The sequence below is a fragment of the Cimex lectularius genome, unplaced genomic scaffold (genome assembly GCF_000648675.2).
Source record: "Cimex lectularius strain Harlan isolate CLEC.00 unplaced genomic scaffold, Clec_2.1 scaffold3, whole genome shotgun sequence".
Taxonomy (NCBI): Eukaryota; Metazoa; Arthropoda; class Insecta; order Hemiptera; family Cimicidae; genus Cimex; species Cimex lectularius.
In genome coordinates this window covers 4,545,989-4,570,238 of record NW_019392688.1, presented here as the reverse complement: position 1 = coordinate 4,570,238, position 24,250 = coordinate 4,545,989, and the positions used below count along the sequence as shown (strand labels likewise).

Below are 24,250 nucleotides of genomic sequence, written 5' to 3'. Positions count from 1 at the left end.
CGATTTTTTGACTCCTAAAATTTATCCGGTTTTTGAGAAGTCGTTATCGGAATATCTGATGTAAACGGTTATAATTCAAAAACGGCTAAAAGGATTTTAACGTTAAACAGATTATTTGGTAGAAGAAAAACGTCGCTTTTTAACGCCGTATGTACTATTGAAATAAATACAATATTTCCATAAGAAAAAAGACAAATTAGAAAAATTATTTGTCAGAAATTAACTTCGTTTTTTTTATAAAATGGAAATCATAGTCCGATTTTAATGTTTGATAAGTTATAAAATGCATTTGACAATTTATTTAAAATGAATTATCAACATTAAAAACTACTAAACAGTACTTTGTGAGAAAAATTATGCTAGAGCTTACGCTAGGAATCTGACAGGCCGTCGAAATTATCAGTGAAAATATTAATTTAGACCGATTTCCGCAAAAGTCGGTATCTAATTGTTAGATTACATCTAATTAAAAAACAGAAAATTTCTACTTTCAAAAAAAACATTTTTGGTGAAACCAGGGCCTATTCGCAAAAGTGGCGGATACTTATAAAACATTTTGGAGTGTAGAATCACCAGCAAAGATTTTATACATATCCCTGACCTTCAACCTGGATGTGTCCTTGTTACAGCGTAAAACAAAACAAAATGAACTAAAAAATATACATAAAATAGAAAAAAAAGAGGAACTACTCATTACAAGTCACTCCTATATATTAGCTTTAATAACTTTCACTACCACTTAGGAGGTCGCGAGGCGTGACGCTACAGCCGTCGGGGAGGACTGCTTGGAAGGGTGCGGGGTGATGGATTTCTGATTTGAGGTAGATATGTAAGTCGCAAATTGTTTGTGAAACTTCTTGTAGCTTTTGTTCGGCACTTCAAGGGCATATTGGACATAAGGTCATTGTGGAGAGTAAGATTTATGATGTTTATTGTCGTCTTGCACCGCTTGAACCAATTCGCCAGCGTTTGCAGTTTTGATTGAGATGACAGGATCTTTATGAAAGCAAAGAATAGGTGGAAAGAATCGTTTCAGAAAGAGTAGGAATATCTACAGTATACACTGCGTACAAGATGGGTCCTAAGATACTTCCTTGTGGTACCCTGCATCTATGCGATACCCGTCTGTAGAGATACTTATGTCTTGAAAGTTTTGTCTGATAGGTAGGATTTTAGGATCAACTATTAGGTAAACGCAAGGGCTTTCTTACGCTTTCTGAGAAGCCCCGAGTGCCATACCCGATCGAGGTTTGCTTCACATCTTGGATACACTGGAGCAACATTCTTTTTACTCAAGAGCAGTAGCGATGATGTCTACAACGCGATGGCACTGCTGAACAGTGGAATGAGAACGTCTGAATCCAACTGGTAATTAGGAATAAGGATACTGGAATGAATAATGGAGAGAATGCGTTTAAGAAAGTTTTTTCTAAAATTTTCCCCATTATAGGCAACAGACTAATTGAACCATAGGATGATGGATGATTATGAGATCTTTTAGACTAAGGAAAATTTAAACTTAAAAATTTAGTTTCGATGTGACAAGTAATAAATCGGCTTTATAATAATCTTGTTTTTAACCGATTAATTTCTGATAGCTAAAATATGATTACAGACCAACTAGATGTGATGTCATATGTAAGGGGACGAAACTGAACGACAAGGAGGACCTCGATCTTAAACATCGAGTTTACTTCTTTGGGCCGGTTTTGTGAGTAAAACTAAACCAGAAATCAAGATTAAACATTCTTTACAAAGAAATTGGAAAGAGATATACACATTACAACTCCCTCTCAAATTTGGTTTACGGTAGCTCGATATTTACTGTATATCAGCATGGCAAATGAAAAACTATATTGTCCCTCAAGTTTGATTCAAGGGCACAATCATCATTAACAAAATATTGCATAAGGTTGTTAAAATAATGAAAAAATACAAACAAAAAGAGATTCCATCGGATGATTAATGATAATGTTATCTTAAATTGAAAGACAGGCTTTGTTCTGCGACGAAAATATACACTGACGTGTTATTGCGAGAATCCAAGGCATTTTTTTATGATGTCTTCTTTTTAATACAACTTGCCCTAGCAATTAGCGCTCGCTAGGTTGGAGACAACATTTGCACAGGAACCGGCTTGCCTTTGATGTACTCTGGCCCACAATCATTTTGAGAAATAAAATTGCTTAAAAGATGGGGATGTTTATAGAATACCCAATCTAATCCGTTGACCTTTGAACAAACTGAATGCAAACGACTTTCTGGTAATGAGGTTTTATAATGAATCCCGACCTGAGTGGTTTCCAGTTTTTATTTTAATGTAGAGATGAAACTAGAAAATGATAAGTAAAGATTCAAATACTGGGGGTCGTTGTTGAGACTCTGGGCGTGCTTAAGGATCCACCCTGTGCTACGTCATTTGTAGGCGCACATACTTAGGTATGGCACCATTTTTGGTACTGAAAGAGAAACACTGAAAAATATTAACATTACGAACATTGGATTGTTTCAACCCTAACTCAAATTTATTGAATCCTATCTTTAGTTATACTGCTCGCTTAGTATATAAACGATCGGATTTCGTCTTGTTAAACAGAATCTCATTCTTCAACAAGAGCGTTTTTAAGCTTTCAACAGTTTTTTGAAGCGGTGAACGATGTCCAACCCCTCTCATTATCATCTTCTGTAAATGTTTTATGGGATTAAGTTCAGGAGAACTTGCTGCCCAATTCATTATGGTGCCTACATCTTCCGAGTAATGGGTGACGACTCGAGCTGCATGAGGTCCAGCATTATCGTGCATTAACACGAATTTATCAACAGTAAATGATGGGAATGGGGACACAGCTTCTAGAAAAATTTCCTCACTATACCTTAATAGGTTGAAGGATCATTCCGTATGACAATCAATTCGGTACGGGCTTGGACGTTCTTTCTACCAAATATCATACTTGACTGCCTTGAATGTGACTGGCGCATACCACATTAAGCAAAGCTCTTCTTTACACACAGTCACGGTCGTCTGGTTGCCACAAACCAACCCTCCACTCATCTGTGAACAGAATGGCTCCAATGTCCATGCTGATTTGGGAATGAACGCCTTTCTACTCGATCTTGAATCTTTTCATGAGTTTTAATGCTCAAAATTATTGACCGTTTGGAGTCGACTACCTATCAAGAAAGCCGTTAAATGACGGATCCGTAGTGCGGTAAGAGCATTAAAACGATCGTCTCTAGCTATACATCGCAATCTACCACTACCTTCTGTTCGATCGAGTCTACTGGTGGCTAAACAGCTGTAGACCAACGCCCACCCAGGACTTGTCTATGTGAGGTACGCTTTTAAGAAAAGAAAATTAATAATTAATTTTTTTCTCAAATTTATTGTTTCATCGAAGAAAAAAAGCAATTACAAAAACAATTAACTCATACAAATTTGACATTCCTTTAAAAAGCATTTAACTTCTAAGTTAGTTAATATTAGTACATAAATTTGGCTTGTTAAAATTCTCCTTTTATTCACTATAATATTATTTTAAACTACAAAATCATTTTGTTTTGTAAGATCTTTTGTCATAAATTTTTGTATATGATTAAAATAAATTTATATTAGTTACTGTCTTTTACTCGCGTATTAATACGTAGGATAATTGATTTTGTGAAGTATTTAATATGCTGCAAATCTTATCAATATAACAAATAAACTTTAATTCCAATTCTACTTGTTAACTTCCTTCGCAGTTTATTTTTATTTTGAGATTAGTTAAATTTATATTTTAGATTTTACATACTTTTTCAATACTATATGATTATTTGTCTTATATTGACTTAAAAAAATTATTAAGCAACTCCTAACTTTCAACCTTATTATTATTATAATAGGGGACTAATTTCCCTACGAAGGAATGCTGCAGGTTTCGTTAATAAGATTATTCATCTCTCCTAATTCTCTTGAATTTTTGGATAATTTAATTATAAGATAAAATCTAAAAGTTCTGAAGCTTTTTATTTTATCCGCCTTCAATCTATCAAACGGTTCTTTCCCCAAAAAAGTTCATCTTTAAAAGGCATGTGCCTTTATTTATCAAATCAGACCCAGCACTAAAAAACAACTGATTTTCACCAATGAGTAAAACGTACGATTAACAATAAAAAGTAGGAGTATCTTCTCAACGATCATAATTCCTGGGTATCAGGATATCAAAGCGGGGTGATAATCCTGATGAGAGAACTTTCACTCACTTTTCGATCAAGTAAACTAAATAAATTCTACTTGAAATTGGAATTTGCTCAAATCTATTTTACTTCGTTGATTTCAAGGAAACCGATTAGCCGAATAATGTTCAATTTTCAGGGAATTAATTTTCCTCAATTGTAAAACTAATCCTCTTGATTAACGAATGGGTTGAGTCCGGCGAAAATAATTGACCACCGACGGTTTAAGTTTCATCATAGAATCTTCCAATTACCGTTCCCTTAATATTATTAAGCAACTCTAGTCTGTTTACTATTTTTTCTCATTGTTAATAATAAATCTAACTTTTTAAAATAATAGTAAATAAATAATCTATCAGATTTCTTCAACACGAGCTGTTTGAATGTGTTCAATGCTTGTTGGAGGCTGTCTAACTGGTCTCTTCAACTTGTCCCATAAATGTTCTATACGATTTATGTCAGCAGAATAACCAAGTAATGACTGACAATTACCATGCATTAAAACGAAGTTTCCCCCCCAAAAAATTGAGCGAATGGGGCCTTCCTCAAGGAATTTTATCCGTCAACGATCTATCCTGACGTTGATTCCACTCTATACCATAAGTAACTGTTTTTGAAAAGGCTGTGACTCACATAGCACTGGGATGCTTTCTAGTCGATGCCTCTCCAATAATAGGAAATCTAATGCGGGACGTCTAGAGATTAGACTGTTCTCACGAAGCCTTCTGAAGACTGTTTTAGAAGCTCATCCTACCATTACGGAACGTGGTGATTTGACTGATCAAGGAAGCAGTTCAATGATGGTTCCGTCGTGCTATAAGAGCTATAAAAATATCGTTTCTAGCCGTCGAACATCGCGGTCGACCATTATCTTCTCTACGACGAGACTTCCGATAGCACAATCGTGGATGGTAGAGCGCGGCACGCCCAGGACTATATAACCGACGCTACGTCCTTTTTTGGCCAAAGTATTATATTCGCCCGAGCGAGATATTCTCTACTTAAAACCATACTTTTAAGAAAAACCATTAATAAATAATTGTTTTAATCTGTAATTGTTTGTGTTGTAAACAAATACAAGTGTCGGTTTTTTTTTGTCTTTGAGTGTATATTTTTTTTAATGGAATATATTTTAAGTTTATTTTACGCATCACTGCGGCTTGAAAATGCGAGTAGGCCGGGAAGTTTGCAAAATCCGACCGTTCACCGTATTTTTAGAAAGATCCTTAGCCAATACGATCCAATTAGAGTTGGTCACTTTCTACATTGTTTAACAAGGAAACTTGCAAAAACGAGGCGGTTTTTCTCTAACGCCCTGCATTTATTATCAACACAATGTTCTTTCCCTAGAATAATTACCCCAGTCGGTCATACACAAACACACACACACACACATATGTGTGTGTGTGTGTGTGTGTGTGTGTGTGTGTGTGTGTGTGTGTGTGTGTGTGTACATATATTTTTTTATAAAAACATAAATCTAACTAGTACTACAACTACTAAACAACTTACGGGTCCATCAAAAAAAAAAAAAAAAGGGCGGGGGGCAATAAAAGAAATCCCAAATTGAATACGATTATAACCGAGTTTCAAACTTTAATTGATGCTTTTATACTCTGTTGTGAAATTTTCCAGTGATTTCAACACGTATGGCAATTATAAAGAGCTCATTAGCCCAGGGAAGGTGTTACGAATCCTAATCGGCCGGAGCAAAAACGACAATGGCGAAAACGAAGGCACACTGGAGAAATCAGTAATTGAAAAAAAAAACTCCTGCCAAATATTCAAATTCAACGGTGCAAGGGCTGCCAGTGGTAAAACAGGGATAAATTATCGATTATAAGGCATATAATAGAGTTATAAGGCATATAATAGAGATTAATTGGATGATAAGATACAACAATCGGTAAGGTAGCTTTCTTCGCTTTTAAACACATCATGGTTGTTTGTTTAAACAATAATTTTCATAATACGTCTGTCAATGATGGTTAAACCAAGAGGAATAGGGCTGATCACGCGTCAGCAATTAATTCTGTCTCTTTAACGATAAGGCTATTCCGAACGTGTTACACCGTTGGGAATTAATAAATCTTCTTAGGCAAATTTGACGGAATCCACGATAGTTTAAATGCAAAATTAAAATTCAACATACTATCTGAAAGTTGTTCATGATTACGTGTGGAGTGTACCTCGGTGTAAACAGAATTATCAATTTGAATCTAATGATTGTTTAACAAAAATTTTACATTGCAAATACGAGTTTTAATTTTTTTTTAATTGACGGACCAAAATTAAGAAATTGGACTTTACAAGATGCGATATCGTACGATGTGAAATCGCTAAGAAAGAAACTGACTTTGCATGGATCCAGCATGCGATATGTTTTTGTTTCGCGATGACGTGCGATTCTGCGCGAAGGTTTGGTATAATCGCTAAAGTTGGATCTGCACAGGACGCGTGTTCGTGCGACAAGAGATTAGGGGCAACAAGTCGCCGAAATTCGTACCGTAGAAATACTGGGATCGTGCGAATAACGACTAGATATGAACTGCTCAAAAATGAATAGGGATATTGCCAATTAAAATTTAATTAAGGGGTTGCGAAAAAGAACAAACTAGAAAGTTTTAATTCCATAATTTTGTTTATTAGACGCAATAGTTTTTTTTTAAATAATTAATACCGTGTATAATGTCCTCTGTTAGCTAAAACTTCTGTGCACCTGTTTGGCATACTGTTAATAAGGTTGTTACTAATTTCATAAAGAATTTTCACTCCATGGATATTGGAACGCTGCACTCAGTTGTTGCAGGTCAACTGGCTGCGGATGGTGATCGAAAATCCCTGCAATTCATCCCACCGTGCTCAATGGGATTGAGGTCTGGAAATGGGGGAAGGAGCAGAAGGGAAAATCCCAGGTTTTCTAAACGTTGATGAACAACTCGGCCTCTGTGAGGTATGGCATTGTCATCCAAAAATCGAAAATCCACGCCAATGAGATGTTCTTTAAATGTTCATCTGCACAGTTCCTGCAGGTTCTTAAATGTAAACGGTTTGTGATACAAACAAGGAGAGGCTACGGACGCGAATGGCCGGTTTTAATTAAACTTTGGTCGAAAAATATTAGTCTGGTTTGGGACTATTGTCCTTCAATTAAACATTTCGCTTTCTCTCTCCGTATTATGTTTTGTTTTCAACCTTGTTATTTCGATCTAAATAGAAAAGGTTTTGTATAAATGAACATGTACCCATTAAGCACAATGTATAACCTAATCATTATACGTTGTCTGGTCTGTTAAACACGATGAGTTTAACTTCTGCTCCCACCATTTTTGGGCGAAGCCACTAGACAGCTAAACTTCTATTTTTTGTATAGTTTCTCATGAACCAAACAATCCTGATTTAACTGTCCAGGATAGCGGGATACTAGTAGGAGCTTAATTACACTGAGACAAATAAAAGTGGCCACCCTTAATATTTTTAATTATCAAGTCCTCCACCGATTATCTTACAACAAAAATTGGTTTCTTTTAAAGGATAATAGGTGAATGAAACATTGATAAAATCTCCCACTTGTGTACACAGTTGGATTTTATGAATAAATCTTTGAAAGTCAATCTATTCTGTTTGTTTTTCTGTAACGTGTCTTTCTAACGTTGGTAGTTTGATTTTTTTTAAATTGTACCATTTTCACGTTGAAAATTTGTTTGAATGATGGTTTTAAGTGTTACATATTCGGCTGGAATCATAGCATTGTTGTAAGATTGTCAAGCCTACGTTGTCAGGGTGCTTAGCATTCCTAGAACAGCTGTCCGAAAGGTCACCCATCGCTACCAAGAAGGCATGAGAGACGAACTTTTGTTTATGTACTCGACATTGGGGAATCTCGAACGACCAACGAAGAAAAGAAATATGTTGCTTAGCCTTTTACCTCATTCTAATCGTTAAATGCAATGAATACAATAATCTTTAACTACAATACAATTATTAATTAGTTACAGAACTAATTATCTATACAAAAAATAGTCGGCTGTTTTAAACGGTTTTTAATTAACCCAAAAAATATTTAACCCTGTATGGATTTACCGAAAGTTCTGACCACCAGACAAAGTTATGATTACAATAAAAATTAAAACAATTAAATCTCATTTTTCTGATTAAAAAATCTCTGAAAAGATGATATCCCTGAAAAGTTTTTATTAAAACAATATCACGACATGTATATTTTTTAAATATGGCTTTCATGGTTCATTATATGGTTAAATATACAATATGGTTTTCAGCCTTCGTTAGCATATTATATAAGCATATATTTCAAGGGTAATATATCTCTGGATTTTTTAATATAAGATAAGAATATAATATGCAGATTGGTACTAACTGAATGTAGATATATAAAAATACATAAATACCAAAAAACGATTTAAAAAACTGTTTGGAAAAACAACTCAAAGTCTTTTGGAGCGAACTTTAAACCTCCTAAATACGAATTTCTGTAGCAATAAAAAAGAAACGGTTTTGGCCTGTATATTAGGGATGTGAGTTTCTCTGATGTTCGGTGTTCTATTGAAAAAAATTACTAGGCGGATGGTTACCATGACAATTTAAATTAATATCTTTATTTATAATCTAATGTATTTATTGAATTTTTCGTCGTAATAAACTGTAGTTATAATATTTAAAAATTCATTGTTTCTCTGGGAAATCAAATGTCCCGGTATCACAAGAGTTGGAGAGCTGAAGTTTTTCTTCTTTAGTACAATGCCGACAATGTTTATATTTTTTGATATGAACTTTTATTAGAAGAGAACAAATAATGTGAGACCAAAATGAGAATCAAAAAAATATTCTCAATTTTTTTAAATCACTATCTATCCTAATCTTTTCACTGGGGTACGGTTTATGCCATATATTTAATTGTTGTTCATTAACTTCTAAGTATTCATAAAGTTGCGTATGGATTGGTATAGTTCTTTCGAAGTTATCGCCATATTTATGATTTTCAAAAAAATAGAAGCATTTGAAAAAATTTTGAGAAATGGTTTTTTGAAGAATGAAAAAGCAGTATCAACTTAGTTTCTAATTTGCAAAAAGACGGCGAGCAAACTGGAACCACCCTGAAATTTAGCCGATCGGCGCGGCATATCAAAAATAGGTTAAAGTATTTTTTTTAAAAGTATTTTAATGAAATTTGTTCTCTCTGCAATCTTTCTCTTATTTTTGACTTTCGAGAGATTAGAAAAAAAATGATGAATTGTTTTTCGAAACTGTTCCCGTATTCGTCCTGCCTTACCTACTAGAACAATGAAGTTTTCCAACTATGATCTGTCTGCAGGATCAGAATGCACGCTAAACAAATTATGAAAGGCAATCCAAATTTCCCTCGTTCCTTCGACATTTTTCCCTGTGCGAAATTCGTCCCCGAGGGTGGAAATTGACGCCAATGACGCCTTCGCCGTAGTAAAGGGGCCCGTTGGGTCTCGATCAATCCGCTGCGCATTTGACAAGACGATGACAGTCCGGGAGAATGGGATTTGAGCCGGTTTGGCAAGGGAAATCACTCGACGTTTAACATACTTATAAAAGTTTGCCCTTATTGAAAATTGATCTAACTTTTCAAACTACCTCGATAGGACAGCAAGGGACAAGGTCAAAAGCTTATAATTATTTATCAACGACTTCTTCGAAATATCAATTACCTATTTTGGTACAATAATTAGAAAAGTTTAAACGTAAGCCTTTTAGGTAGGTTAGTCAAGAATTGGCAAGATACTACTAAATATAATATGCCAGGATAAGATACTACTAATGAAATATATGCCTGGTGTTCTTAAAACCCTTGAAATATAAAACATCTAGTTTTCTTTGCAACAATTTATCTTTATATAATTTATTTTAAATGCTTAACTTATAATAACTTAGTCAATTAATAATTAATCATTGATCATTTCAATAGGAAAGATTGAATACTGCTTTTTAATTTTAATTATTCGACTTTCACCCCGAAATATTATTTCTCCCCGGTGTGCTGACCCTCTGGTATCTCAGGGGAGTTCACCTACCACGTTATACTCAGGAGTTCGTCGCTTCCTTTCTAAAGAGGATAGGCTTTAATGGAAGGCCAAAACGAAGGCAAAATATAATCTAGCCTAAAACTAACTAACCTCAATACTACAATCATACAAATCACAAATAAATATATTCACGCCTATGTACATTGCTCTCATTCTGATTAGTCGGTAGTTCTCGATATTCCTCCATCGACCTACAGACAATATTAAATAATCTAATATAAATTAGGGTCGATGGGTACTATTTTGAATATTCCGCCATTGACCCTAACCACGCACTCTTTGGAGGGCTTCACTATCAGCCCCTCACAAATCTCCCTAATAATAACGCGCTCAAATAAAACGCATAAAACATTCTATATACAATAGATATAAAAAAACACGTTCTCCAAAAAGCGGACCAGGGGACCCAGAAACTCGCTACTGTGCAAGAGCACCCTTCTTAAATTCGGCTGCGTGCCTACATGCTCTTTGTAAGGAACCACTTATTTTGTTTTCAAAAGTCTAAATAATTTTTTTTTAGATGCAAACACTAAGTTGAATTAGGGCATCTTTTAAGATGATTTAATGCGGGGTAAACGAATGGAAGGATATTTTTATACTCAAAGGTGGAATATCACAATATTCTTATGGATCCTTTGGAAAAGAAGAAAAGACCATTTAAGAATTTCTGCTATTTTATGAACTATAATATTAGTCCATTAATAACTTAGTCAATTAATAGTCAATTATTAATGAGTTCAGCAGATAAGATTTATTAATAACTTTCTAATTATTCTATAATTTCGTGTGGTTTGAAGTTCATGAGAGAATGTTTATTTGATTTTATATTTTTACCAGCAGCAAAGCCCGAATCGCGGTTAATTTTACTCGCTTTACCACAGAATGAGAAATCAAAGGAGCAGTAATTGGTTGGTCAAGAAATTCCGTAATTGCTCACGCCGTGTAAGAGTAGACATCAGTTTTTAAACGTTCATTTTTTAAATTATACTTTGTACTCGTATGCTTAAAAATCCTTGGCGAAAGTTTCCTTTATTGCAACCAATTTAACTCTACCCATTTTGTTGTCCTGCTCTTAATTGAAGAAACGTCATCTCGCTTCTTCCGCACTGGCATGAATGTTCTACAATTTTGCTCAAAACGAACTTTTTTCAAGCGTCTAGACTTGAATACTAAGTACTGAGAAATTAGTAAGAACGTCATTTATAATTAACATTTGCATAAAGTTGACATATTTCAGATTATCATTTGTACAGTCAGCAGGCATATTCGACGTCAAAAATGTCAATAATTTATAGATTTTTCATTAAAGTAACTACTTATTTTGACATATTCTATGTGATGAAGGTGTGCTAAATCGTTCCTTTCATTCTAAGTTAGATTCTACTACTAATTAAACTATTAAACATTTTGTAAAAGTATAAAATCAATGGATGACTTACATATAATAAAAAAACTAAATGGCTGAAAACATATTAAAAGGGAATTGATAAGGAAAAGGAAAAAAAAGTGATTTTTTTGGAAATACTATCGATTTAAGTTTTAATTAAGGACTGGCATTTCAGACCGGAGAATGCACGTATAAGAATACTATCTTCCCAACTGAGTCTCTTGAGTACCATTTAGAAGCGACGACGAATCTTGGAGAATACGACCAAAGAGATTGCCATATTGCAGGTGGGTGTGACTTAAATAAATTGAAAATTTGGCCCGTTGTTTAAAACCAAAATACAAACTCGATGTAAAGAAATGATTTTCCGGTATACATGACAATTCTATATGAAATGAAAGAGAACTTTCCCTAAATTTCAAAATATGACAATTTTTTTTTTTTTTTGTAAAGTCGTTATTTTTACTAATATTTAGAAGATAACAAGTGCAATTACGGGTGTGGTGAAAAACGACAGGTAATTTTGCAGGGAAACACTACGGCGCTAAGGTTAGGCTAATCCTATGAGGCAGGACGTTCTTCACGAAGTCGGCCTGGTGACCCCGATCTTCCTTCGGAGGATCTCGCCGACAATGCCTGTGGGAGGGAACTCGTACGAGGTGCATGTACCAACACAAAGAAGAATTAAGTGAAAAGATCCCACGAGTCATATATCGCTTCAATTAGCTCATGAATTAAGAGCAAAAGTTCGGACAGATATGATTTTTTCAGTCTGTACACATATAAAAAGAAATGAGAAAACAATTACTCATATGAGTATGAGAAGATCATCTATGAAATCTTGCCAGGATGAATATGAAACGGTAAGCTTCGAAAAACGTGAAAATAAATAGTAACATTAAAATTTTAATAAATCATAGTTGAAGACAATCTACTTTTTATCTATTAGCATTATTTACTATTAATATTTCTTTGAAAGGAATGACACTAAAAACCAAAAACTCTGGATATATATAAAAATACGTGGTAATAACCCTAACCATCCCTAACCACCCCAAAAATTTAGTGTCGCAGATGAGGGATTAAATCACTTTGCAATCCTTTTTAATATCAATTAAAATTCCATGAGGTATACTCGGTTTCGAACCCAGAACCGTTAGCGACGCAAACATTCGGTCACCACGGTCCCTTTTTCGATTTTGTTACAACCCATTCAACTCCTCAAGTGGTCAGAGCAGCGGCGTATTGAGCCGAAGGTCGTGTGTTCGAATCCCGCTCGTGACACTAAATTTTTCATTTCAACCAACACCTTACATAAAGATTAATTAATGGAAATATGTTACAACGTTAAAAACCTTATATGTTCTAAGTTTCATTTACATAAAATTTACTTAGTATTTGTTGTTTGGTCGAGTTCGATAATTTTCGATAAGATCGAGCCCAACACGGAAAACGGCTAAACGGTAAAACGCGCCTGACAGTCCAAAATGATCAGAAACGACCGAATTGGATCAGTACGTAGTTCTCAAGAGCTTCTTTTTTTTAGAAAGAGTGGTGTAGTCATAAATTTCATTGGGTCAATATTCTACCTAAAACTTTTGTAAATTTTTACTATGTACCTACCCTGAAGAAGACGAAATATATCGTTCAAGGCTCGGCGTTTGTTTTTCTGGCCACGGCTATCCAAGAGACTATTATAGAGGAAAGGCTGGCCGATCGCATAGAAAAAAAATTAATAAAGCTTAAAATAGTGACCGATCGAACAGTGGCGAGAAGTGGGAAGCATTTCGCAGACTGGAAGATCCTGACCCGGAGGGTACTGGGTTCGAGATTGAAATAAAGAAGACAGTGAGCCGGAGAGAGATGATCGGACAAAGAGGTGGTTTCCGCGAGGACGCCGAAGAAATTGAACAAAAAACAGTGTGTGGCCTGTATCAGGTGGTGTTCATCTACGGGTGCGGAGGGTTCTTCCCAAAGGGGACGCTGCTGTTCACGGATAACACGGTACAGCCTGAAGCGCAAAAGTGATACTGTGGGTTCTTTCCTTTTTCAATTTCTTTATCAGGCCTGATACTTCGGGGCTTTAGACCTTAGGTGTGTTTCCCTTTTATTGTTAGTTTAATTGAAATAAATTATGTAAATTTAGTGCTCAATAGAATAATTGTACTTTTTCATTTTTTTATTATAGTTTAAACCCTAAATATAACACATTACTTGCGTTAACGAATTAACTCCTGTAGAAGCAGGAAGAACTTTATTATATTAGTTCCTGTAGTTTAACCTTGGGTGGATGCGCGACTTTATCGGCAAGAAGAGAAGCAAGAAGCGCTACATCGGTCGGCTGGGGTTCGAACAAAGGAACCGATCTGGATTTTAGTTTCATTCCTCTCTCTTTTCCTTTCTTTACCTTCATTCTTCTATTTCCTAGTTTCGATATTTATCCTTTCCCCAAAATCCCGTGGCGCACAACATAACATCATATTAGTAATTAAATTTGTACCCCTCCCACCGACCATTACTTGTCTCTCCTTAAACACGTCCCCCTCCTTCTCCACTGAGCTACCGGCAACGCACGTGCAGCCGCAGTAAGGAAGCTGTAACGCTGTATATTCCTCAAAAACCTTGTACCCACAGTATTTAATTAATTCAACGCTGAATAGGGATCCCCTGCTGATAGTTGGTAGTCAGGAGGTCTCTCTTAGAAGGTCTCTAGGTCTTAGCTGTACAGTTACAACTCAAGTTAGACAAGGGGTCTATCGACTGCGTGTTTATTTCAATACCTTACGAAGACCCAATTACAGATGTACCGTTAAGTTTATGAATCATTTTTATCCTAAAGTAAAAAATGGATTATTATGGTGGTTGGAAGACTTTTTGTGCAAGCATAACATTTTATTTGGCTTAATTTTTGAGAGATGAGATGCAATGTGTGCAGTTTTATTGCTTATTTTGTTTACGACGAGGGCGTTTTCTGTTTTGACTCGCGTGTTACGGAATCCGAGGGCCACGTTTGTGACAGAACGTCTTAGGAAAGACTACGTGCGGCGGCTGCCGGCGCGTGTCATAATCCGGCCGTTTCCTTCGTCCTTAGCATCCTCGTCACGCTCTTTTCCAGGCTCATTCTATCATCGAACGATCTGGACAATTAATAATTGGCGAACGTACGCATTTCAAAATCGGCGAGAGGCTCGGGTCATTTCCCAATCGTCCCAAAAAGGTCCGACGGAAGAAAAGATTTTTCACACAAAAACGTTGTTTTTGTTTGAGAAAATGTATTCAATAAAACACGTAAAATTGATTGTGGCGGTACACAGATAACAAAAAATGTGAGGTAAGATAAGAAAAAAGACGTACGTAACAAAATGGGCCGTTAAGTTACAACTTCTGATTTGTCAAGGGAAATATATTACAATGTTACACGAAAAGAGTTAATTTTTTTCTTGTTTCGATTCATTCTTTTTTATATTTATTTACTAGCGAATTAGTACACACTTGGAAATGTGAGAGGGTAAAACATCAACAGGACAAAGAGAAAGGAGTAAAACTCACAAGACTGTTTAGTAAGAGTTTGAATAGTACTCAAAAAGTCTATTGGCAATTTCCTCTATCTATATCGAACTATCTCTATTGATCCTCTTCGATTTACAATGAACCAGTTTATTGTGATCATCCGATAGAAGCGGCGGGTGAAACGGGCAGATCTGAATCGGCCGTTAATGTCGCTTTCCTCGGGAGAAAGCCGCAATCGTCCAACTAGAGAGAAAAAATTACAATAACCACGTACGTACGCCTAATATTATATAAATGTTACGAAGGAAATTTTCGCCGGCTACGTTTTCTTAGAGCGGTTTCGGACTTTTCGCAACGGTCTGGTGAAAAAGAACCTATTTAGCTCCTCTGTCTTTATTTACACAGTACTTGTTAAAAAAAAATTATATAGGGAGGATTTTGTTTAAAAACCCATGGTCAGTCCCCAACAAGGAGACAATAGTCAAGAAAAGCAAACGCGGCGAATGGGAGGCGTGGTGCCCGACTTCTTCCTTTCACCGACCGGTTTCCATCAGGAAATGGGCCCTTCGATTCCATCGGCAGGGTAAACGAATTTTGAATTCCCCCCGTTAACTTCACCGTCCATTTACTGCCTTTTAGAACTCAAGTGGCTTTTAACATAAGAATTTGCTAATGAGCATTGACTCTTTATTTTTTTCGTTTTTTTTTCTAATATATTATTCGTGATAATGCGCCTTGCGCAATTTACTATTGACCTGATTATCAAGAATATGGACACATCACTATTGTCTCTCGCTCCCGTGAATAGTCGCATCCTTGAATGAAAAGAATTCCTACGGGGTGAAGTAACTACGTATCAATTTAAAAAAATAAACATCAAAAGACAACGACCACAATTTTTCGAAGACCTTTATATAACATGCAAGCCTTGTGTAATACTTTTTAAAAGAAAGGGCTCCGGGTTACGTGAACGCCCTTGCCCTGAGGAACCGGGAAGTTAACATGTGAAAGAATTCCGTTTAATTATTACCGCTGGCAAGACTCAAAAATTGTCTTTAAATATTATTTTCCTTCCACTGTAAGTGAAGCATGTCCATTCAGATTCTATCGTTTGGTTCCTTTATATTTTGAATTAGAACAATAGTTTTGTCTATAAGTTGTGCGGAATAAAAATAAAAACTTCTTTGTTCGCCCCAAACTCTTTTTTGAGGAAGAACTTTCATAAGTTTATCGTAATAAATTCCCAAGTGATGATGTTGAGTCATAATAGAAAGTGAGTTTTATTATTTTGTTTATTTTTTTATTTAAAATTGTTTAACAGATTTAATTATGCTTAAAAATTATTAATGTTCTCAACGCCTACAAACAATAATGGGTTTACATTAAAAATAAAAAAAATTATGTTTTTGACCATGTTAGGATTACTCACGTTAAATGTATAAGTGTCATGATAACTAGTGTGTTTAGTTTTTCTTTGTTTTTATCATGCCACAGTTTTGAAATAAAATTTAATAATTAATTAACAATTAATTTAAAAACTAGGGTATGGTCAAAAAATGAGAAAACACATCAGGTCTCACGTCACTTATATATTGAACATGAGTGATCTTTATCTTTATTTTTCATTCCTTTTTTGTCTGGTATCTAGTTTTGAAATTAAATTAAATAATTAATTAAAAATTAATTTAATAACTACATTTGATCAAAAAGAAGAGAACAAACACTAGGAATCATGACTCTTATATATGTGTAAAGCCCTAGTTTTAAACAAAATAAAATAATTAATGTGTGATGTTTAGTTACCGTTAGTTAATGATTATTTGGAGATGGTAAGATGCAGTCTGGTGTGACGTAGGTTTTAGCAAAACATTTTATCGTGCCAACGCTTCGATCTGTATTGAGATCATCTTCAGGGTCTGGGATTTATAAACATTGTTTAAATTTTACAAATACATGTAGGATGTGAAAAAGCAGCATTGTGTAAATTCATTTTTTTTACATCCTACATGTATTTGTAAAATTTAAACAATGTTTATAAATCCCAGGCCCTGAAGATGATCTCAATAAAGATTGAAACGTTGCACAAAAAAGAAAATGTTTTTCTAAAATCTACGTCACACCAGACCGCATTTAAACTAAATGTTTTTCACGATCTCCGGATCAAATAATTAATTAAAAAACTAGAGGATGGTCAAAAAAGGGAAAACACACCAGGTATTATTTATTTAATGTGAGTAAAGTACGTATAATGTTTATTTATCTTTCTTTTTCCCCCATAGACTAGTTATTATACTTATCAAATTTAATTTAATAATTAATTAAAAATTAAATAAATTAAAAACTAGTGTATCATCAAAAAGAGGAATTTGAATAATGAATGAGAAATACAACATCCATCTGGTTATCCTATACAGTTCAGCCGACAAACGAGCCCATTTATCCTAAATTTACCGAATTTAATTAATAATTAAGAGTTTAAAAAGTTTGAAAATCTCATGTTTGATACTATAAATTTCATTTTCAATTTCATTTTCTTGAAACCATTTATGATTAAAATCCTGATGAAGGGGATACATTCTTCCTAAGTTTGATAAAGGAACAGAGTCTTTTCTTTCCGGCTTTATCTTGAATAGATTTTTAATATAAAATTCTTTCAATCTTCTAAGTTATAACTTAATCATAAAAAAGCAGAATTTTAATAATTAAATTTGCAAAACTGGCTATAATCAAAGCACGACCAAATTGGATGAAACATACTTAAAAATAGCTTGGGCTTCATAGATACAGATGAAAATGGAGCAAAATTAATAATGTTTTCCTTTTCCAGCATGCATTTTTTTTTAACAGTGTGCGATATGCCTGCGAATCTGCAGTTTTTCCGTCAAATTATAGCAAATTTATCATAAGGTTCTTTCATGGTATTTTTCATAAAAATTCCTTCTAAATGTTCAAATGATATGTCTAATGCGATTTTTTGGTCACTGCTTGCACTGTTCGGGCGTTTTGTGCCTGCCAAACGATTACTAAATGGCAAATAATGGGTCGGAATGAATTGAAAGTATATAAAATATATCATTTTAATTACATTCCCTCATGTGTGATTTTTTTCCGAGGCACACTACGAAGAAAAATTCCGTAAAAACGGATTTCACCTCCGCCTGTGCTTAAGTCGTGACTGCTATTGGCTAAAAGAAATTCCACGATAGACCATGAAGGAAAAGTCGACTTCGTCATTTTCATCTCGCATGCAAATGACTGAGAGTAAGTAGAGCGCGCGAAAGTGGTAGAAGCGTTTCATCTTCTTCGTCCCCCGTGCTTTGTTCGTTAAATCATGAGTACATGTTAAGGAGAGGATCGACTAGATTTTTTCAATGTTGAAGAGGATCAGGTTTATGGTCTTAAATGAAGTTACAAATTTATGCCAACAATTCGCCAAGCTTTCGCGACATATAGTCGCATCATCAAAAACATCGATCAATACAGGCTCTGATGATGCGACTATATGTCGCGAAAGCTCGGCGAATTGTTGGCATAAATTTGTAACTTCATTCAAGACCATAAACCTGATCCTCTTCAGCATTAAATCATGAGTATTCTCACAAACCCCTCGTCATTCACAACCAGGAGTTGTCCGTTAGTCGTACTTCAACAGAAACCTGTTCTCGATGTTAAGTCAGCGATAGTTCACAAAATTCAACCATTACCATGTAAGTTAATATATTCGTTTTAGTTTTTTCTTTAAATTGTGTTTGCCTTTGAGGTTTTTCAAGCGACAAGTTCGAAGAAGCAAATACGCTATTCTCAAACTATGCAAATAATAACTTTCTCCATTCCTTCACATCAACGCATGTACACGTGATATCGCTAAATATTTAAACAAACAATTATCTGTTAATACGCTTATATAACATTTAATTCCAAGTATTCGCTAATTATACATAATTTCAGTTTAAAGTTTGTTGGCCTAAGAGTCAATGAACACAGGGTACCAGCGAGAATAGACGGACCAATAAATTGATTAGTTCACTTTACATATCTAGCGAATCTACGTTACCAAAAGGTGTGCAAAAAAGCAAATATCAAACTACTCAATTCTCATCGTCGGAACCAATAAACTGATAGTGCCGATCAGTTAAACTATTTATATCAAGGTCAAGGGTTATATAGTTTGTGGATCATTTTGGTCTGCTTTCTTTGAAGCTTTGGCTTGCCGGATGCATTTCGGCACCACTGCATATTCATTAATGAATAAAAATTTTGTTTGAAACCCACCTCTGAAGAAGAAGAGAAGCCGAAACGCGTATGACGGTCCAAGACGTACGGGAAATACTGCACTTCACGTATCAGTATGAATAGACGGACCCAGTAAAATGCAATACGTAAAGTATAAACCGTTTTTATAAGTAACTAAAAATCTAACTTTAATAAAATGAACCGACGGCCTTAATAAGAATAATTTTAATTTTTTTTTAAATCTATTTCCATCTACGATTTTTGGTACCTCTTTTGTTAGAAATCCACCACTGAAGATATGTAGAAGCCTAAACGAGTTTGACAGAAAACGTTCGAAAAGGACCAAACTAGAGGTTTTAGCTAGAATAGACAGACCCAGTAAATTAATAGTGCCGATTAGTCTAACAATTTATTTCACTAAATATTGTAAGTTATGAGTTACTAAAAATTGTACGTCAACAAAACAAATCGACAGCCTTAACCCTTGGTTTTGGGTTGCTAATGAAATAATTTGACACTAAAATTTAAATTTTTTCTTTTTTTTCCTCTGACGGTTTTGGTTACCACTTTTGATTGAAACACACCAATGATGTTGAGTATAAGCCGAGTAGCATCTGAAAATCCAAAGCATTCGAAAAAGCAACCTACAGGAACCAGCGAGGTGAGACGGACAGAGTAAATTAATTGTGAGCATTAGCACTAAATTTTTAATTTTTTTTAATTTCCTTTAACGTTTTTGAGTGAAACTCTGAATAAAATTTGTCAAATTACAGGTGTATGTACCTATCACTTCCATAATTTATTTTAGTTAGTATAAATTAAAAATACAAAACTGCATGCCCATCACCTCTCGATTTTAGTATGAACATTCAGCGCAAAGTCGACAGTAGAGTTTGGAGCAGTCAAAGCCACAATATCAATAAATTTAACTGGAAAGTTTAAAAAAAAGTTATTTTCCAAACAACAAAAAATCCTCTTTTCCGACCGAAAGTGTTCGGATTAACGGTACCCATTGTATTTTATTTCATTTTATGCTGTGTTTTTTCTTTCTTCATGGTTTACAGAAGTCCTAATTTATAGATTTATCAAGCCAATCCATTTAAAATAGTTCCTAAACGAATAAATTCTTATCATTTTGATTGGCCTGTGTTCGCTATTTTGGTCTGTCAAAAGCGTTTCGGTTTCCCATCATTTTCAGTGAGTTTCGGTCGATCGAGACTAACCACAGAAAAAGACAAACCAAGCAACAGGTTCATCACTCTACCGACCTAGAAAAAAGACTATGAACATATAATATTTTGAGAATTTGTTTGCAAGATTTCGAATCCTTAAAATATTTACTCTTTAGGTAACGGTTTGTTCAATACGCTCCAATTCCCAACTGACATTTTAGTATTCATTCATTCAGTTTTCGCGCGCACGCGGAGAGCGTAGGCGGAACGAGTGGAAAATATTTCATTTGATGAGAAAGGCAGAACATGAACATAATAGCACGTATGAAATGGCCAACTGAATGAAATTACTAGTTGCTATTGAGAGAATGGAGAAAAAACTATTTACTGGCTCAGGGGACTAATTTAAACCGCTATTGTACCAGTTTCTTGTCTTAATCACGAGCGCATTGCTAATCATTCGTTTTTGTAGAAAGATTTTTAAAAAAATGTAAAGTGCGTATGGTAAAATTGGCAAAACCTGTTTACTAGTGTGTGTTTGTTCTTGCAACTTGAGGTTTATATCTGCAGGGCATCGTTTTAATTTTTAGATTCTAAGCCAAATCAAAATATTATTACATAAAATTTTCAGGTTGAGTAGCTCTAAAACTTTAATTATTTGATTTTTTTTAAATATTAAAACTAAAAGTGCTTCTAGTGGGTAGCTTTCCCCTTTTGTTTCCATTCATTTTTTCCCTCAATCTGAACACACTATTGCTTGTTACCCACAGAATGTGGTTTGTTGTAAAATTCCATAAAAAATCAAATTTGAAGCTAGTAGTGGTTAGTTTCTTCACTTTTGTTTCTATTATGTTTTTCTTTCTCAATCTCTAACACTTTTGCTTGTTAACGACCGAATGTGGTTCGTTTTGAGTTTTAGAATCTAAATTAAGCCAAATCAAAATATTGTTACATAAAATTTTCAGTTGAGCAGCACTAAAACTTTAATTATTTGATTTTTTAAATATTAAAACTGATGAAGTGCTACAAGTGGGTAGCTTTTCCACTTTTGTTTCCATTTATTTTTCCCCTCAATCTCAATACACTATTGCTTGTTACCCACAGAATGTGGTTAGTTGTAATATTTAATAAAAAAATAAAAATTAAAGCTACCAGTGGTTAGCTTCTCCACTTTTGTTTTTATTTAAGTTTTTTCTCAATTTCTACACACTATTGCTTTTACCCACAGAATGTGGTTAATTGTATTATTTAATTTACAAATAAATCAAAGTTCATTTTTAATTTTTTTTAAATTAAAAGTCCAGGAGAATTAGAATTTATATTTTTAACATAAGTAAAATCACTTATTTTCTTTAAGTAATATTTAAATTAATTATAAATCATTTAAATTTAAAAAAATGCTATTCTAAGTTTAAAAAATATGTTGATTAATTATGCGTAAAATATTGATTAAATGTTTGTTTAAGGGAAGAAACAAGTAGAAGCAAAAATTATCGTTCGGTAGAAATTACCTTTTTTGAGGTGGTAATACGTAAATAAACACTTTTGGATGGAACACACGACACCTCACCACGGGACAAAAGCCGATTTGAGACTAAGCGGCTTTCTCCAGCCGGTTACCTGCCACCTCCCTCCAGCCGACATCCTGAGGGGGAGGATTCATTCCTCTGGCCGGTGTGCGAGTGCTTTACTTTCTTCTCAGCCGAGATTCCTGCCATTAATATTTATAAAAGTGGGATGGCAACGCGATTCGAACGGTTTCCACCTTGGCCGACGCGTTTATTTTGCGGTGGATGCCTCTTTTGAATGGCTTTGAACGTTTAACAGAACATTCAAATTCTTCCCGAGATTTCTGCTAACGAAATGAAGAAAGCACCTCAATTTTACTCACAATTGTATATATTATATTCTCCAACGATTTATACGAAAATAATATATTCACTTCAATCAATTCTTTTTTTTCACCACAAAAGAAAACCAAAGCTCTGACAAAGATATAGTTTCAAGACCATCGCTTTCCAATCCCAATGGACCTTTGCAACCCTTAAAAGGATATATCGTATATATATATNTTAGATTAAAAGATATCACGATTTTCCGACGCCAGGACGTGATATCTTTCAAAATCGATAAAAAGCGAAATTACTCTGAAATGGTTGAGAATCGGACCATGGACAATATGAACTTTTTTGTTCATTTTAGGGTGAAGAATCTACTGGAGAAGTTTGTAGCACGAGTAGCAATTCACCCTGTATATATGTATGTATGTATGTATGTATGTATATAACATATGAACCCAATGTGATCGTTGCAATGAAATTTCCACCCCAAGATATTTCGGGTTACCTACTTCTTGCAGTAATTTACCCAAAAAATTATTTATGTTATTGGAAAAATCTTTCTTGTGATCAGCAGAACTTTACTTTTTTCGGTTTTAAAGAAAAGATTTTATTGGCCATTTTTCGATAAAATATAAACTTTCGTTTGCTGATTTTTTCTGCCTTCATACTGGCATTCAAGAAAAAGTAACAATTTGGCGTTTAATTAAAATCTTTCTTTTTAATAAGTCCTTTCCTTCTCTTAATTTATCAGCAATCAGCTAGCAAATAGGAGGAAAGTTTAGTCATAAATTACAAATATCCCTTGAAATAAGTTTAAAGTATGGTGGGTCTGCCGGTCTACCTCAGGAACGGCGGGAAAGGAGGATGACTAAAAAAACACATATGTATATGTGTGTGTGACGTTGTAAACTACTCTCTATTCCAGCCCTGCTCATGGAATTCTTCCAGTGCCACCAATAAGGAAATGATGCAAATGAATTTCTTCAGGTAACCAGCAACAGGTTAACCCACCCAGCCGGATGGTTGGTGACAATAGAATTTTTCTATGACTTTTAATTTGTAATGCTGGGACTTTTTTAAATTCGGAATTAAATTTACATTTTAATTTCTTTTTGTATAAATAACCAGTGTAGATACTAATTTTTACGACTTTTTAGACATAGTCACACGATGAAATTTAAAATTTTTGTGTGGCCAGGACAAAAGTGTTCCTTTTTTCGTTCTTTTTAAGGAAATCGCCCCGGAATATCCACGGTGGTTCAAAAATGAGTTGGCGCCCCTATTTTATTATTCACGAGGTCACCTCTGTACATGGGACGAGGAAAAGCGCCACATCGTCACAAGGCCGTCTTTTAACGAAGAATTGGCCAATAAGTGCTGGAAGTGCGTTATAGGAATTGTTAAAATGCCCTGTGTGTCATTTCCGGAGGGTTGAGAACCGATTTGAACCTTTCTCGGTTTAAAACATAATCAATTGAACTAAGAAGGATTAAAAGGAATTTTATAAATGCAAGGATCATTGAGGACATCTGTAAAGGAAGGGAGCCTTCTTGCAATGAGTGGTGAATGTAAAATGGAACGGAAAAAAAATAAATTATATTCATAGAAAAATAGGAGAATAAACTAAAACACGACATACATAAAGCATTTAGAACAATTCTTCCTACAAAGTTATCAGATAAGAGGTGACACCTGAAACCCTTAAGAGCGTAAATCCTTCAAAACATTCTTACTGAACCAACAGATATTTGGGTTTGTATTATAAATTCTTGAAAAACTATAAATATTAGTTAAAACAAGTAAGAAAGTATTTGTCAAAAA

At 34.5% G+C, this 24,250-nt stretch overlaps 1 protein-coding gene across 1 annotated transcript in view; it reads right to left on the bottom strand.

Moving 5' to 3' along the window:
• LOC106662129 (patched domain-containing protein 3) overlaps window positions 1-22,204 on the bottom strand; it is a 166,046-nt gene extending 143,842 nt beyond the window's left edge. The window contains exon 1 of the mRNA XM_014385944.2: window positions 22,100-22,204. The gene's annotated coding sequence lies outside the window, so the exon portion shown is untranslated. The remainder of the gene's footprint in view (window positions 1-22,099) is intronic.
• Window positions 22,205-24,250: the final 2,046 nt, after the last annotated feature.